General features: G+C 42.9%; 1 protein-coding gene across 6 annotated transcripts in view; it reads left to right on the plus strand.

The window, feature by feature from the left end:
* The first annotated feature begins 379 nt into the window (after positions 1–379).
* DAB1 (DAB adaptor protein 1) overlaps positions 380–18,907 on the plus strand; it is a 1,250,774-nt gene continuing 1,232,246 nt past the window's right edge. For 2 of the 6 annotated variants that reach the window (XM_008977956.4, XM_008977957.4), the window contains exon 1: positions 385–801. The gene's annotated coding sequence lies outside the window, so the exon portion shown is untranslated. Of the gene's footprint in view, positions 802–18,907 lie in introns of all 6 variants that reach the window. The other 4 variants (XM_063600988.1, XM_063600992.1, XM_063600986.1 and 1 more) reach the window with 3 other exon arrangements.

Below are 18,907 nucleotides of genomic sequence, written 5' to 3' on the forward strand. Positions count from 1 at the left end.
TTTGGTCGTTTGATAAGACCACACAGCTACAACTGAAACCCTGGTCTGCCTGCTTCAGTGCCCACACACTTGATTGTGGGGTGTGCATAACATGTCTCAGGGGTTTATGTACCTGCAGAAGAGTGTGTGTCTGCTGCTGCAAAATCTTGCACCTGTGAACACCCCAAGAAGGAGGAGGCTGTGTAAAAGCACGTGCAGGCCAAGACCCTAGAGGCAGCACAGAGAGGGCTCTCCCCAGTAAATCACTTTTGCTTAACCTGAAGTCTATACTTCCCAGGGGAGCAGACACTGAGAACTGCAAACTGAAGACTGCAGAATGGCTGCAAGTTGTAGACCTCACTGTGACCGTAGCGGAGAAGGGAGTCTGCGAGTGGGTGCTGAGGTCCTTCCCCCTCAGAGCTCACATTCAGGCCAGGTCGGTCAGGCCGCGCCACCTCTTCCGGCAACAGCATTCCGCGCTAGGTGGCGAAATGCTGAGGGGCTCCCCTATTCGGGGGAATGCGGTAGTGATGTATAAGGTATGAAAGATGTGGCCTGCAGAGAGCCGGCACTATCTCTACTGCTGCTGCTGCTGTTGCTGCCGCTGCCTCTGCTGCCACCGCCACTACTGCTGCCAGCGGAGCCGCTAGGAGTGAGCATCCCCTCTCCGGGATACCCAGCTCCGCGGCGTATCCCGCGCGCCCTGGCCCCACACGGACCTGCCAGCCCCAGGGAACAAAAGCGGAGCCCGCTCGCCCTCTACTGCAGCCGGAGGATGAGTCGAGAGGGCTGAGCGGAGAGTGTGGTCCTCGGCGGCTGGAGGTAGGAGAATATGTTGCGCCCGCCCGCCGCGGCGTGAGAGGCTCGAGGTGGGCGCGCCGGGGTAGGGGCGGCCGCGGGCGCCTGTCCGTCTAGTGGGCGCTGCCCGGACCTGGCGAGGTGGTGGTCTGCAACACTGCGCCCGCACTGCCCACTGTGGGTCGGGCGCCGAGCTCTCGCGGCCGCGAGGGAGCCTCCTGGGTGGGAACTGGAGGCAGTGGGGGGAAAGTCTGGAGCCAGAAGCCAGGCAGCAGCTGCCGCGGCGGCTGTGGATGGCTGCCTGCGGCACTTGGCGGCGCGCGTCTCACCGCGAAGAGCGGGAAGGCGGCGGCTGCAGTGTGCGCAAAGTTTTGGGTGGCGCGCAAAGGCGCAGGCGAGGGCCGCCGCACAGAGCCGCCCAAGTTGTGGCCGGAGCGCCAGGGCGACTCCCGGGAACCCCCCAAGCGGAATCCCCCGAGACAAGCGGCTCTTGCTCCCTGACACCCCCGTCGAGGCCGAGTTGATGCGCAGCCATTTAACCCTTCCTGTCCCGGGGAAACAACTTCATCCGCGTCGACGACTGGACTCTGACTGGCTGGGCAGCGTCGAGACTTCCGGGGGGTTCAGTCCTGTGGTCTTGCGCATTTCCTCGCTCAGTCCGCGTTTTCTTTTCATTTCTTTTCTGTCCACTTATGTATCTAGAAACCAGGCAAGCTGGCCAGGGGTCTTACCCAAAGACCCTTAACCCTCCCGCCATCCGGACGCATGCTTTCTTTCTGCCCTCTCAGCTTGGCTCTTTGATGCTGCTTTGAAAAATGAGATGATTAATCAATTAGATTAGTGGCCAATTAGGCATAACCTTGTAGGAAAATAATTATGCCCGGCTCTCTGAGCTTTCACTGATGATGAGGTGGGAATCCAGCCCAGGTGGGGTGGGGGTGGGGGGAGCTGTTCCGAAAAGATAGGGCTGATCAGGGAATTTCTGGGAATTTAAGATTAAAAAGATTCAAATATGTGGTGGTGGCAGAGGTTGTGGGGGTGTAGTAGGAGAGAGAGAATGTGTGTGTGTGTGTACCAATTTTTGCTGAGACAATTAACCCTTGGCAGCGCAGTATGGGTGGACTTTGCAGGCAGCCTGTTTCGAACAGCTCAGAAAAGGTGTGTCCCCTTGCTTTCCAAGCCCCCTCCTCTCCTCTCTTTCAGAGGGGCTCTTGCCTGTAAATCGCCTTGCAGTGGCTTTGCGAGGCTGAGTTCCAATGAATGCATTTTAGTTTGGTGTCTGAGGAATCGCGTCGTTGCAGACCGAGTTTCCTTACTGTGCCTTCCGAGGATGCACAATTCCCCTGATCGTGTTAAATACAGTGGTTATTAAATGGGTGCAAAAGGAAGACAATCTGTTTCCAGGGCTGGGAAGTTCTGCTGCAGAGTGGGGTTTCCTTTTGCTTTTGGAATGACTGGCGGGGTTTGTCACTGCAGTATTACAATACAGCCATATTAAAAAGGTCTTCAGAGCTTACAGCCCTCCACCACTGCAGCCCCATCTTCCACACACTTCCCTGCCCAAATCCTTCTTGCAGGGAACATGTAGTGGATTTCATACCTGCACCATGTGCATTTGAACCGCTTTCTGTGTCTATTTTAAGCTTCTTCTATCTGCTTGTACGTTTGATGCTAGATAGTAGATTTCTGTTCAGATTCTGTTCAAAATCTAGAGGTGTTCCCAGGGCAGAGGGATTTTTGCAACAGGTCCTAGGTCTGGGTTTTCTAATAATAGATCTCCCTGGCATTTAGCGACGTGGGGCCCCAGTCTCTCCACCAGTGACCTGACAAGGGTTGGACCAAGAGATCTCTGAAATCCCCTGCAGTGCTGACATTAGCTGATTCTGAATTTTATGGCTTTTTCTTTTTCTGAGCTGAGCGGAAGGAGTAGCTGAGCAGTACATGCAATGTGACAGCAGCAGTGCCACCTCGCTCCCAGTGGAAAGGAATGGGGGCTGGCCAGGGCTTATTGGCAAATAGGGATTTCCCAGCTGGAAGACTGCCTGGTGATACTGGTGTGCAGGGACAACTGGGAGCCACAGGATTCACCCACCTCCCTCAAAATGAATAGCCACCATTCAGCACTCTCTCTTTGACAAGATTTTTTTTTTTCTTGAATTTGGACTCAGCTAGTTGCCTTACAGTGACCACATTTGTCGATCAGATTCTTGTGCTAGCAAAAGCCTTGCTCCTTTTTAAAAATGGAATCTTTTGTACATACCAGGAAGGGATGCAGGGTGAGAATATAGGGAGAGAGGAAAGAAGAGAGGGGAAGAGGCAAAGGAAGGAGTGGGTAGGGGGCAGAGCTAAGAGAAATAGGGAGACAGAGATAGCTTAAGTCTTCAAATACAGCCAGACAGTGGGAAAGAGGAAGCAGAGACAGAGAACTAGGTGGGAGGTGGGGGTGGGGTGGGAAGGGTGGTGGTGAGGAGAAGGGAGAGATGCAGGAAGGGAAGGAAAAGCAGAGAGGGAAATACTAGCCCTAAGAGGGAGCGACCAGAGCCCGCATGAAGCAAGACCAGTCTTACCCCCTGGCTTAGAAAAAATGTAAAGGAAAATCTCAAACTGCACAAGACACATTCCAGGTAGACTTGCAGCCTGGACTTAGCTTTGACATGATAAGACAATTATTTGTGAAATACACATTGTACCACAGAAAGTCACGAACTCTGTTTCTCCATTCATCCATGACTGGAGACTCCAGTTGTTGGTGTGCTGTTGGTGCTGGGAGGGGAGCTGTTTGCCTAGCCGACATGCTTTGTATAACCTGGAGAGTGTGCTCTTGCTTGGGTCAAGTTGGGTACTCCATTTGGACAGGCTGGGTTTCTCAACAACTTTGGAGGAGGTGTTTTTTTTTTGTTTGTTTTCAGACCTGTCTTCCATCGAATGGACAACTTCTACAGTCATGTATTATTTATTTATTTATTTAACCTGGGGGCGGAAATGAAAAATGAATAGTAAACACCCTTACATGCCACCCAGAAGTAGCAGTGATGGCAAAATGATTTCAATTAATCTTCTCCTCTCCAGCCTCCTTGCCCCCATTCTGGCCCATCCTCAGAGCCTCCCAGCTCATCTCCTGGCCTCCAGTATGGGCCCTTCCACAGATGTGACACATCTTTCTAGAACATGGCTTTGATCGTGTTACTCCCAGATCAAAAACATAAAGTGCTCCCTATTGCCCAAGGCATACTGTTCAAATTCCTGACTATAGACTTCAAGGCCTTTCACCATCTGGCCGTCTTACTCCCTCCTCATGTTCCTGTGACACACAACACACGCACATGCTCACACCGTACACACACACTACCCTCACACCCACACACCTACACACTTATGCACATACACACACACACCTTCACACACAGAGTCACACACACCCTGACATACATGCATACGCATTACATTCACACCACTCACACACAATTTCACACATTCATAAATACAAACACCCCCCACATGCACACAGCATCACACACAGCCTTCTATACATATACACAGCATTAGACATGCCTTCGCACACATATACACAGCATTACACCTACATCACTCACTACCATACTCACACATGCACACCTACCCACACACAACATCACATGCAGCCTCACACACACTCACATCTATGCACTTACATACAAACCCATACCACATATGAAATACATATCACATATGCTTTTCATACCTTTGCAGGTGCTACTTTCACTCCCTGTTTGGAGAATGTGTTCTATTCATTTGTCCTGTAGAATCTCCTCATGCATTAGGATCCATCTTAAAAGTGACATCCACTCAGAGGTCCCTTTCTCTCAGGAAGCTCGTGTTCCCTCAGTACTCTTTAAATGCCCCTCTTGAAGTGCTGTGTTACAAGTCTCCACGTGTTCATCTCTCCCACTAGAGTGAAATTTCCTTGAAAGCAGGGGCTTACCCATTCCGCTATTCAATCTCAGGGTATAACACAGTCCTCTGCACGAAAGCATATGATTGATGTTTAATGACTACATTCATTTTAAGGGCTTCTAAAGGATCATTAACATCTTTGACACCTTCTAAACATTTATTTTCTCTTATTCATTTTTTGTTAACAATTCTGATACAAACTTTTTTTTTAGAAATTCAAATGATACAGAAGTGTATAAAATAAAAAGTGACAACCCCTTCCCCCACCCCACCTAAATACCTTCTGTGTTTAATACACATTACTAAACATTGGCATTGCTCCTTTACTTTGCATAATATTTTCCTAACTAGATTATATGCAGGAAACTTTCAATATATATTCATGTACATCATCTTCATACCTTATACGATACTGTATGTGCAGGATGTGCCCAACGACTATGGAATAAATGAACAGAAACTTGTTCTGTTTATACTTAAATAACTAGATAGTTGGGCTTATTTTTAAATAAGTAGAACATGAATACTAGTTGGGTTTAAATTTTAAATTACATTAAAAATTGTTTGCTTAATCTTCACAGTAGCCCGATGTGACTGGTGTTGTAATCCTTATTTTACAGATAAAGAAAGCTAGGCTCCAAGAGGTTACGTAAATTGGTCAGGTCAGAAAAAAAAAAATAGTAGTGTCTAGATGGATTCAAACTCAGATCTCCTTCATTTTGTTGCCTCTCTTTTTTCCACTCTACCCTATTAGTGGGTCTGTGAGCACCCAGAGGCAGGGCATCTAACTCGGCTTCATATGCCCAATATTTGCTCAGAGCTTAAGAGTTGATGGAGCCCTTTAGTCCACATCTTAACAGTTGCCCTTCCTATTAGGTGTCCTTGTCCTTTTGCAGATGAAAAACAGAGGCACACGTGATAAGCTAATGTGACCTGGCCAAGTTCCTATAGCCAGGAAGAAATGGAAGGTGTTGAACTCAGGTCTTTGGGTCCAGGGCTCATTCTGTATCCTTAGATGTGAGAGTTGATCCCAGGAGGGAGCCAGGCACCTTCTGCTTTCACTTTAGTACAGTGACTGAATGGGGCAGACAGAAGCTGCTCTGGGGTGGCGAGGGGTTTGCTGACACTCATGTCTAGGGATGACAGCACTGCCAGTGTCCGTGTTTTCTGGGACAGTTTCGTTAAGAGATACTCTTTTCCCCAGTACTGTTCTTCTGCATCTCTTATTTGAATCAGAACCATGGAGAGAGTCTGTCTCTTGATACTTCGATGAGCAGTTGTGGACATAGTTCCTAGTTCTGTAGGTGTGCTAGAAAACCTGATGGCATGGTTAAAAACCTTGGTGTTGGGATAATTTGTCAGTGAGGCAGTGGTTACTGGAGGCCTCCAGAGCTTGACTTTGATAGCATCTGCCTCTGGGTAGGTAGTGGAATTACAACTCTCATTTATTGAGGGCTTGCTGTATGTCAGACACTGGGTTGAGCACACTACCTGTATTCTCTCGTTTCATCCTCCTAACGATCTTAGGAATAGTGTTATGACTCTTAGTTTATTCTCAGCTGGAACATGACCTGGCACAATAAAAATCAGTAAAATATTTGCTGAGTTTTTAATGAATAGAGAAGGAAACCAGGGATCAGAGACATTAAGTAACATGTCCTAGGCACAAGTTCGTGCATTTCAGAGCTTGGGTATAAACTCAAGTCTTTCTTACTGTAGAGACTGTACTTGTTTTGAGTACTTGTGCTTCTTCTAAATTGATAATCCTGACCAAGTGACATAATAGAGCTTGAACTTGCAAAAGCTTTTGTCCAACTCTTTTATTTAAGGGAGAGGGACATTTACTATGTGCAAGGTATTGCTCTAAACACTTTAAATATATTAACTCATTTCATATTCACATTCCACAAATAAGGAATATGAGGCACAGCTTAAAAGTAGAGCTGGGATTTGAGCATGAGTAGCCTGTGCCCTTTACTACTTGGTTATATAAGATTCTGGGACCTGTGTAAGATCCTAGAATTCCTCAGCAGTAGAACCATCATCACCATCACTACAGTCATCGTCATTGTCATTGCTGATGCTTTTGTAGCAGCTGTTTTTACTGCCTACCTTGTACTTATGGGCACTTTTCATATGTTATTCCATCAATTCTCAAAACAATCCCGTATTTCCATGGAAGGGAACTGAGACTCAGTGATGTTAAATGAATGCTGAGAGTCACATGGCAAGTGAGAGAAGGACTGGGATTGGGACATTGTGTGTCTGGTCTCAACATCTGTTCTCATTTTCTTTCTTTAGACTCTTTTTTTCACTGATCCTTGTTGCTACGCTTAAAATTCAGCAAAGCATGAAATGATGAAATTTTTCTTGTGTGTGTGTGTGTTTTTTCATTGTCAACCCTATGCACAGGAGGATAATTGTCTAAAAAGACATAGTATTTGCATTTCAGGGGCCTGAGTTTTTCTTCCATTCTACTATCAGGCATCAGAAGGGCTACCTGATGGTTCTGGGTATCTTTTTCAATTCCCTGGAAATGAAATAATATCTGCCTTGTTTTATAATACGGTGATCAGAATAGTAAAGTTGTGATCCTTGTGATTTGAACTCTCACTTTGAGAGTGAAAGGCACCTTGTGAAAGATAGAAGAGAATGTTTCTCAGATTGAAATAAACTGTCTTGGGCCACTGTGTAACACTAGCTGGTTTGGGCAAGGTGATCATTACTTGGTGACATTTAGGCTCTTCCCTTGTTGGCAATAGTACAAGAATTCTATATAATTAATAGTTCTTTACTTGGGACTAAAAATAAAACCCCAGCCATATTGCAGAGGACAAGAGAAACAGTGACATCAGACAACCTTTTCATTTATTTAGCAAAGCACACATGGTTCCCGTCTCAAAGGGGCAGGCGGACTTAAATCAGAATGAATACCAAATAAAGAATTCATTTGTATTCATAGGCTTTTAATAAATAAAAACAATTTTTTTTTCTGAAATGAGCTCTGAGTCATAGGTATTGAGGCTTTTTGTTTACTTAAAATGCAGAATACAGCTTCTTATTTCAAAATGACCTTTTTTTTCTTTTTTTGGAAGCTTGAGCTTAGATCTTTAGTGACATTTTTTCTCCAAGCAAATATTTACAGCCAAGTTGGAAAGTGACAGGAAGGAGGGTTTAAAATGAAAATGTTACCAAGCTGAAGTTTACATCTGAGTGCAACACATGGTGTCACCATGGACAAAGTACTAAGAACTCAAAATATTTGTCAATTTGTAGAATTTGAAGAAACCAAGCTGTTTTCATTTGTTAAGGTTAACTCTAAAAATCACATTTTGTACGTGCATCATCATGGTGGCCATTTCCACTTCCTATATGCTTGGTTTGATTCTGGTCATGCGATATCAGCCATTTGCTTATGTTATTTTTTTTTTCCTCCTTCTCCATATGAGGGCGAACTGTTTCAGGGTTAATTCCCCATGTTCATTTCCACTTTCATACCTTCACTTACGCAGTTTTTTCTGCCTGGCACTTCCTCCGTCTTCAACTATCCTCCAGATCCAATAGTCTCTTGAAGCTGAGGTCAGGTTCTATGTCCCATATGAACTCTTCTTAGTTGACTTCACTCAATAATGACCAGCACTGCCATTGGTTGTTTTTATCACTTTATCAACTTTTTCCAAATTGTATAAATAATACAAATTAATTGTAAAAAATGAAAAAGTGTAAAATGATATAAGGGTTAGTAAAAACCATTTCAAATTCTAGTTGTTATCTATAATTTGATGACCATTCTTTCACTTCTCTCTTTAGATGTATAACTACTAGCATATGTAGATGGATATAATTTTATATACTCTGCCTTGGTATGAATATAATTATACATATTCTGCTTTATTATGTAGGCAGCTTACTTTTTATCTGGGATATCTACTTTTTAATACAGCTTTTTTGCTTGTTTACAAACTGGTCTAACAATCCAGATGCCTTCTGTATTTTCTAAGTTCCTGTAATCATTTGCAAATACATACATTCACACACACATATACATGGGCAGGAATTTTTGTCATTGGTTTAAATATGATATCATTATACATTTTTTGCATTTGTCACTTAAAACGCTATGGAAAACTATTCTCCCTGTCATCCAGCTCTCCTTGAGTCAAAGGGTTTAGATATGTTATTATTTTCAATGGTTGTATAGTTTTTAATGGAACGAGTATACCATGGATTTTTCCACCATTTTCCATCTGATAGGCATTGATTTTTGTTCAGTAATTTTTATAAACAATACTGAAATAAGCATCCTTGAACATTTATCATTTTTAAGGATGATTTAACTTTTATGGGTAGATTCCCAAAAGTAGTATTTCTGAGTCCAAGTGTATGCACTTTTCAATGTTTTAATAGATGATGCCATATTGTTTTCTAAAGAGAATGTAATAATTCACATTTCCATTAGTGTATATGAAGTAACATCTTCCCCACATCCTTGCCAGCAACATGTATTATCATTCTCTTTTACTTTTGCTAATTTGATAGGTGAGAAGTGATATCTCATTGCTATTTTACTTTGTGTTTTCCTGATGTCTGCCAAGAAGGAGCATCTTTTCACATTTGTTGTGAAAAGATTTGAATTTGCTTTTAAGTGGACAGATAATTATCATTTTGCCTATTTTTCTTTTAGATGATTCTTTTTCTTATCATTTTGTTCAGGCTTCTTTTACATTATAGATAGTCATCTTTTTCTTTCATCTACATTGTGTATGATTTTCCTTCCCTAGAAGTTTAGTCTAGTGTTATAATGATCTCTTTATTTATGTGTGTTCAAAGTAGACCAGGAGTTACTTGACAATAGTGATGTGTGTGATTCATCTCCAGGACATCGTATTTAGGGCAAGGCTCAAAGGGGTTTAGGTACAGAATAAATGGTTCTAACCCTGACAATCCAAATGTATTTCATTTAACAATGGATTGTAGGAAATGATTTGTGTGTGATATCCAAATGTATTTCATTTAACAATGGATTGTAAGAAATAATTTATGTATGTGGCATCACATGGACTAAAATGTTTCAAATAAAAAAAGTTTCAAGATGACTAATGTTCTGAAATAATAATAATAAGTGAATTACATACTTTTCTGCTTTTTAAAAGAGTATGACTCGAAATATCGTAAACATCAATTATTATGCTGAGCTATATCTAGAATATTCTTAAGGACTATTTAGATGCATGAGATTATTTGCCCCTATATGTATGAGTACCTCCAGACATATGGATATATGGATTTTAAATTATCATATCTTTATTTGTGGATTTAAAATTCTCATATCTATTTTTTATACTTTTGTCATCTCTCCTCACTGTCAGATTGTGTTATCATGTCTTGGTAATATCAGTTTATCTGCCTTTAAAAACTGTCCTGTATGTTGTCAAACTCTCGAACAGCAAAGGAAAAGAAAAGAGGTCCTCTTCTCTTTCTATTCATCTTTGTATTGCCTGTGGACTAATATACCAGGAACGATGCTTATTGGAAATGTGGATATGATAAGAGTCAGTAATCACCAAGTCTTGGCCTGGGTGCCATTCCTATGAATAAAGTGCATCAGCTTCCAGTGAAAATATAGCTTTGGCTACTTAGGGGTCTTTTTAGTTTCTTTCTTTGTTTACAACTATATTCTGGGAAAGTGAGGTTGCTGGATAAGTGAAGTGGTTGCATGCCATCTCAAGCAGTTAGGATATAGGTCCTAATTAATTAACTGCATGTAACCAAGATTTTAAATAAAGTGGCTTAAGAGTGCATTTACAATGGTACAAATACATTTCTCAGTCTCATAAAAGTCTGAGTGTTTAGGGAATAAGCTCTAAGCTGTGAAATTGTGTAAGGTCTAAATTTCTTCCAGCTTGTGTTCCTTCATCACCAGGACATGATCCATGATGGTGTGTCACCATATCCTTATTCTAACTGGATGGCAAAAAGGAAGAAAAGAAGTCAGGAGAAGGCCTGCCCATTTCTTTTAAGGATATGATCAGAAGTTGCACCCGTAATTTTATTTTACATCCTTATAGGGCAGAACCCAGTCAACTGGCCACTTCTAACAGAAGGGAGACTAAGGAATATTGTACTTATTCTGCATGGCTATGTGCCAGAATTGAGGTTCTATTTTTGGAATGTGGGAAGAATGGGTATTGGAGGACAGTGTGGCAGTACCAGCCACACCTACTCTCATCATTCTGGTGTTCCCTGGGTTTGCTTGTAAGATGGAGTGCAAGGCAGCAGTTGCCTACTTCTTTTGCACTCCACCTCCTACTGTTGTGTGGAGTGTAAAATAGTTACTCAGCAAAGACAACTTTACATTTAATGTTTCTCTTCTTGTTTTAATGATGAGGAAATGCAGGGAAGAGAATTTAGCTTGATAATGACTTGTGGCTCCGGGACTGGAAAGCTTTGGTCTTCTTGGCTGATTTTTCTGTAGCTTAGTTCATGTGCTGTCCAGTCCTTTATTGCTCCACTCAGAGTTGGTTATTTTTATTTCTTATTTATTCCTCATTTTCAGCTCTGAGAGGTTCAGGTGTGGAGACCACACGCTTTGGAAACAGGTGTATTTGGACAACTCTGTGAGAGTCAAGGGGGAAAATCAGCCCCCTGCAAATAATAGAAGTGAGCTGAAGGTTTGAGATTATGACCTCTTGCGAAAAGGGTCCCCTGGTAATCAACAGATTGCATCTCCTAGCTGAAGTTTCTGCACTCCATGGGCTCCTATTGACTTTCTAATTAACACAAAAGCATCCTTTTCCTTACTCCAGACAGGTTTTGGGATTGGGTTTGCTGTAGCCAAATAGCTGATTCTAACTTGTTCTCTGTTTCCAAAGTGCAGTGTGATCTTATTCTTTTTAGGAAGTAGGATTTCAAGGGATGAAATTTAAACATGTCCTTTCTTCCTCCAAGTTAAAAACCAAATGGGAGGTAAATGTTGGAGTTTGATAAATATGAAAAAGTGCATCTTATTTCTGTTAAAATTTGATTGGAGAATTTAGGTTGTGCAGCTATTTCAGGCTTCCTAAATCAGTCTGAGCTGGATAGCTCCAGGAAAGCAGTGAAGGAAGATCTTCTAAGGTTAGAAGCTCTGAAAGACAGAAGAAGAGGAGCTGTTGTATCATGTCAATTAGGTTCTTAGTTGCAGATGACATCATTTAAGCTGAAAGGGATTTATTAAGGGGTGTTGGGTAACCTACAGCATTCCAGGAGGGTCTTGGAAGCCAAGCTTGAATGTCAGGACAGATGGCCAATCATATCGTGGTATTGCTGGAGTGGACACAACACTGTTGCTAGGGACAGACAGAAGGATCTTTATCTGAACTGCCCCAGAAGTTACTCTCTATGCATATGGTATATACCTTCTATCTTTTGACATGCCCTTCTAAGCCTCATGTAAGTGTATCTGTTTAGTGTCCCCAGAGTTTCGTCTAGTCACTTCTGGTTCCCATGCAGAAGCATAAGAAAGCACAAAAATGGGGCTACAGTGATGCTGTGAGACCCTATAACATGTCTGCTATAGCCATACAAATTTGCCCTCTTCCTGATTTCACCTACAAAATAAATGGATCCCTTTTCTTTGAAGAGAGAGGCTGGAAGTACCACTGCCCTGCTTTTCTTCTCTGGGCATTCGAGTGGAAGTAGGCTGTTATGCTCCCATTGAACATCACACATTTGTTTACAAATCCTCAGGGGGCACAATGGCAAACAGGATATCCCACACTTCTTAACATGGCATAAAAGTCCCTCCTTGGCTCGTAACCAATTTTTTTCCATCTTATTCCTTTCTAGTATTCTTTCTGTTTACTATCTGGTCCTCTCCTCTGGGCTCCATGTATTCTGAGCTACCTGGAAGTCACTTGAATATGCCCCTGCTCTCCCATGTCTCTATTCTCCGTACCTGCTGTCCCTTCTCCCCCAGTCATGAGCAAAATGCCCTTTGTGCCTTGCGTCATTTGACACATTTACCGTTCATGATGGAAGCATCATTTCCTCTGGGAAGCATTCTTTGTTACTTCCTGGACTGGGTGAGGTGACTTCCCTGGATGTAGTCAGAGCACCCAGCAACCACTTCTGTTTTTAACTTAGCACATAGAGACCCTTGGTCTATCCTACTGCTTGTATTACTTACTGTGAGCTTCCTGAGGGCATGGTTTATATCTTTGTATCCCGATAGCTAGCACAATTCCAGGTACTTACTGTTTGTGCAAATGAATACAATAATGAATTACGGGGTACTGCCAAAGGACATGGGCTTTGAAGTTAGAACTTGACTTTGCCACCACATGGTTGTATAGCTTCAGACAAGTTAAACATAATAGTTCTAAGAAGGCTAAATATAATGAAATAATGCATGTGAAGTGCTTACCAAAGAACACATAGTAAACAATGGGTTGGCTATTATTTTGATTATGATAAGATTATCATGATTATCTCATGTGCTCAATATATGGTAATGATCACCAGTCTACTTTCTGGACTAACATGTAAAGTGGTCATCTATGACATTTCTATTTGCTATAGAACCACACCAAAATATGTTGAAGCCACCAGTGGCTGCAGAAGAGGAATGAAAATAGACAGAAATTGATAGAAGTCACTATCAGGCAAAATCTGTTACGGAGCATTTCAGTGACAGTGTGAGAGAATGCCTCTTGACACCGGGTTTCAGTAGTTGTGCTGTCACCAGGATTTTATGAACAATTCTGCCTCCTTTACATACTTTTTTCTTTCCTTTAGAATTTTTTTTCACTTAAAAAAAAAGAAAAAAGAAAAAAATGACCCCCAAGGTGATACTGAAAACAGTGTCAAAACTTTAGTGAAGGTCAGACACTTTCCAAGGGATTGCCTGGAAGCACACACCCTGCTGTGTTCTCTCTGTGCCTGTGCAATGTTAACACAGTAGGAGCTTCAAGTTGATGTCAAAAACCAGCTTGGAATATGGCAAATGTCTTCTTCGTGCCAACCTCACAGCATAGTGTCTTACATAGAGTACATGCATTTTCGTCTATGTACGTGCAAAATACCTTCTTTTTCCTCTCTTCTCCCTGGGGATCCATACTTATTTCACTACATTCAATTCAGCAAACATTTATTGAACCCCTACTGTGTGCAAGGAACTCTACTGATTCCCTCCTTCTGTGCCTGTTTCTCCTCCTGCATTAACATTACTGCTTTATTAGAAGTAAAGGCTTGTGTTAAAGGAAACATGGGAGTAGCTGGCATCTATGGGAACAGCATAAGCATTTTTTATTACTGATTTTGTAGAAATATTTCTTGTTATTGGGGTCTATATTGAAGTATAGTGGGAAGAGGGAGTATAAGGACCAAGGACCTAGTCCCAATTTGATGTATGATCTTGAGAATGTTGTTTAACTTCCCTGGGTTTCAGTTTCCAGCTGTTATCAAGAATCTTTCAGCCCCAATATCTTATGACTTAAAAAACTGTGAAAGCAACGTAAAGTTTGAATTTGCTGTGTTAATGTGAAAAGTCTAGCGGATTTGGCATTAGGAGCTTGGTTTGAACTACAGCATTGACATTTGGCCTGTGTGGTGTTCAGTTTGAGCTTCAGCCTCCCAGGGCCCTTCTCTATAGAACTGGGACACTGCCTCTTGCTTTTCCTGCTGCTGAAGTTGTTGTGAAGCTTCAAAGAGATGATGCATGTGAAAGTGAATTATGAATAACAAAGGACTATTTATGCACACATATAATCTCTTATTTCTGTAAATAATCACCTTGATTTCACTATGTTATTCCAATGAGCACTTTTGCATTTGGCCTTCTGGGTTGTTTGAAGGAAACACTGCCTTTCAGTTTTTGTTTTTGTTTTTTGCCCTGAAGCAGTCACAGAGTATCTTAAGTAAGTGGGTGCTGTGTCCCCCATGCGTCTTTCAGATCGACACTTGTCTTGGGTCCCAGAGCCTGACTGAGTGCATAATGTTTTATTGGTTGGCCTGAAAGGAGACCATTTGTTCCCTGCTAAATGAGCTGTTACTGTGCGCCTCTGTCCCTCAGCACCTGGGGCTGTATGCATGGGAGAATCCAACCGTGGATCTCAGAAACCTTTTTGAAAGTTTTCTGAAGAAGGGAGAACACATTTCTCTGCAGGTTGTTCCCTCCCTCCTTGGCCTTGGCTCATTAGTCAGAGCAGTACGAGGTAGGTGAGGAGGAGTGGGGGCGGGGCGGGGTGGAGCGGGTGGGAGAGCAGGGCTGCAGGCCAAGGGGTAGGCCCAGGATCCTTGCAGCCTTGCTCTCGTCTTTCTGCTGCCCCTGACCGACAGGTGGTCAATTAGCTCTAATTTGAAAGTGTATTGCTGCACATGGGCCAAGGTGGCTTGTGGAAGCATGCCTCCTGTAGCAGCTTTCCCTTATTTTGGCCCCAGGCCTGACCTGATCTTATGGCCTCCAAAAAGAAGACCTCTCTCTCTTTGGGATGTCAATGGCCTGCCTGGTCTAAGGGCCAAAGAGATGGCTTCTCTCCAGACTGCAGTCACTGGGTCTCCTGAATAAGGACCAAGCTGCCCAATTAGCCCTTTATCTGGGTGCCTGGTTGATTTTGCAGTTTGGTTCACTGAGGATGATGCTGTTGTTATATCTGTGCCAGATGTGGGTCATCTCAGTCCTGGGTCTCTTGTGATACCCTGTTGACACAGGATGATTTCAAAGTGCAAGAGAGAGAAACCCAGAGAGATCATTTTGCCATAATTGCTTCCTTCACCCCTCCCTCTATATATACCCACACACACTCTTTACATTAGAGACAAATTGAATTAATGATATAACCAAAACTAGGGTTCAGGGCTCCCAATCTAAAAGAGAATGTGTATCTGGCTCTCACATTGGTAGAACTTTGTTCCCTTATCTTTTTACGCTCATAGCCCAGGTGCTTAGAAAATTCTTGTGAAATAAATATATAACGGCCTCAAAATAGGTTGTTTTCATGGTTCAGCAATTGAGTGCTGCATTCAGATCCTAGTTCCACCTCTTACTAAATATCTGACCTTCAACAAGCTACTGAACATCTTCAAATTTCAGTTTCCATTGCTGTAAAATGGGGATGAGAATAATCAGACTTCCTTCACAGGATGCCTGTGGGCATTAAAGGAGATAAGCATTTGGCTAGGAGCTCAGAGTAATGTTTCATTAAATGTTAGTATTTGCCATTTCTAATGAGCTACCTAACTCTCCACCCATCACACAGATGAAGATGCTGAGGCAGGATATGTGGCGAGGGGCTGGATTAACTTGTCCAGTATTACACTAATTAGAGACAAGACCCCGAATAGATTCTAATCTTTGTTTTCTTCCCAGTTCACTGTTATTCATGTCTGGAAGCAAGTCTATCCTGTACTTTTCCTTCAACCAGATAAATACCTGTCTTTCTCTGTTTTCTCTTATCCAGTTCCTCCAGACCTTGTACCTACAGAATCTAGGAATACATATATGAGGCTACATAAAGGTTGTAGGCTCTGGGTGTCACTTCCTCCGGCTCAAGCCTTCAATGGCTCTCCATTGCCTCAATATGAAGCATTATCCCTTCATGATCTGGCCCAGGCAGTCTGATCCTAGGGAACCACTGGCAGTTTCCTATGTGTGTCCTGCTCTCGTTCACTTCTGAGCCTTTGATATCCTGGGACAGGGTTTGTTGAGTGAATGGTGGTGAGTGACTTAGAGCCCTTCCAGCTTTCCAGGGCTGTGATTCTAGCATTCCTAGGGGAATAGATAGGTGGGCCCAGCAGGAGGAGGGCCCACTCCTTCCACGCTGCCAGCCCCCTGCCTTGTCCACCCTTGTCCTTCTCCTGATGGGTGAGCACATTGCCTGCTGGGCAGGTATTTCTGCCCCGCATGGCTGTTTCCCACTCAGTGTGAAATGTCATTTTTGCAGGGCTCTCTTGCTCTGCCTCTGAGCATCCTGCATTTTTCCCCTCATGTCACCTACTGCAAGGTATGCCAGTGCCTATTTACCTGTCTGGGAGTGCCAGAAGGCAAGATCGTATCTGTTTTTCTCCCTATTGTAGTTCCAGTCCTTGGCAGTCAATAATCGATAGATATTTGCTAAATGAATGAAAGAATGAATGAATTCAGGATTGGATCAGTGTCACAGAAGCAGACAAGCATGAGTTAGGAAAAGAACGTGTGGTCTCAAGTCCTGGTATATCTGACGTCTCTAGCTCAGCTGATAGTAAACTTCGGGCCTAGCCTTTATTTTTCTCATTATGTTTAAAACCCAACAGTCACCCCATAGTATAATTTCCTAAGTGGTTTCATTTCAGCTCTGCTAATTGAAGAGAACTGAGCTCTTTTTGAAGGCTGACTTTGTGTGTGGCTGTCACTGGTGAGAGTCGAGACTGGTTGTCAATCACTGACAATAGCTTGCCGTTCTGGAATAATTTAAGTTTAGGTCTTTCTTTCACTCAGGCATTCATACTCTGTTATATGTTTTCATACTGAGCTGAGAACAATCTGGGGTGAGAAACTGTCATGTGTTCTAGGAGCTGAAATGGAGATTTCTTTTTTGATTTCAAATTCTTATGGTCTGTAGCTCAGAGTAGCTTGAAGGGAAGATCAGATTTTGGGGTCAGACCTTCTGGACTCCAGGTTTGAATCCTTTGCTTTCCCACCTGCCTTGCTAGCCAGGTGACCTTGACACAGTTTACTCAGTTTCTGAACCTATTTCCTTATACAATTACAGGGGATGTAAATACTTTGTATTGGAGATTATCCTGAGAATTAGAGAGATAATGAAAAGACCTGGGTAAGGGCAGACCCTGGTAACAGCAGCAGTCCTCACCAGCTCCTCGCACTGCAGGCAGTTTCCTCAGGCATCTCATTGTAGACAGCACTCCAAAGGGGCTCCATATGGTGATCGGAGGGCCCTGGGGAGCAAGCAGACCTGGGTTCAAATCCTAGCCCTGCTACTTCACTTACCATCTGGGAGACTGCATAAATCACATGCTTCTAGTATTCCCTTACTATAAATTGGGGATAATGATACCTACTCATCAAGTTGTTATGGAGATTGAAATTATGTGAACTATCAGCATAATCAATGCTCAATAAATGTTATTTCCTTTCTCCTCCTCCTCTCTACATTTCAATATACTTAATTTACATTAGGAGATTGGGGAGAAAAAGAGGTGATTAAGAAAATGCTTCCTACTTTCTGCTTCACATTAAAGAGCAAGCATATAAGCATTGGCACAGTATTCTGAATCACACCTATCTGGCACTTGTTCATTTATTCAACAGATATTTATTGAGTCTCTACTATGTGCTACATAGAGTTCTAGGCACTGAGATACAGGAAAGAAGAAAACAGTGAGTGTGTTCAGGTGGCACTAACAACCTGCTTGGAGAAATAGATAATAAATAGATAACATAGTGTCAGCAATAGTTAACAAATGGGAAGAGAGAAAAGCAGGGAACAAAGACAGAGTCTGCTATTTATATCTGAATGGTCAGGGATGGCTGCTCCGAGAAGTTGATATTTGATTGAACAGAGCCTTTGTTCTTGCTGTTTTCTCTACCTGCGATGCCACCACTGTCCCTTGTCACTCTCTATCAGCAAATCTCCTGTCATCAAGACTCCACTCAAACATCACCATCTCTGAGTGCCTTTTCTGCCCACCTTTTGAGACCGAGTAAGTCTCTTCTTCCTCTGCTCCCACAATCCCTTTTACTGTCAATATCTTCCATGTTTAACATCCTTCTCCCTCCTTCTTTCTTTGAGCTTCAGTGTCAGGCACAGTGCTAGGCACAGAATTCGTTTGTCAAACTGTGTGTGTGTGTGTGTGTGTGTGTGTGTGTGTGTGTGTGTGTGTGTGTGTGTATTCACTCAGATGTCAGCCCATCCTGACCACATTTGGGGATAGTGGGCAGGTAACCTCAGAGCTGGTCCTGGGGAAGTCTACTCAGCTCTGAGATGTGTACTTTGTCTTCAGAAATGTAGGGCACTATTTCCCATGAGTTAGGCATACTGAAGGAAGACCACTTCTAGCTCCATGGCATGGACAGTTCCATCCAAATTCAGCACTGAGAACTATTAGGCACGGTCTCTTCTCATATTTCCAGAGCTCTTTAATCATTTTTGCCTTTTAGAAGCTACGTGTCTTTGGGAAGATTATTTAATCTTTGTAGACCTGTCAGGTATTTTGGCTTTTG

Source organism: Pan paniscus, chromosome 1 (assembly GCF_029289425.2).
Source record: "Pan paniscus chromosome 1, NHGRI_mPanPan1-v2.0_pri, whole genome shotgun sequence".
In the NCBI taxonomy this organism is placed as follows: Eukaryota; Metazoa; Chordata; class Mammalia; order Primates; family Hominidae; genus Pan; species Pan paniscus.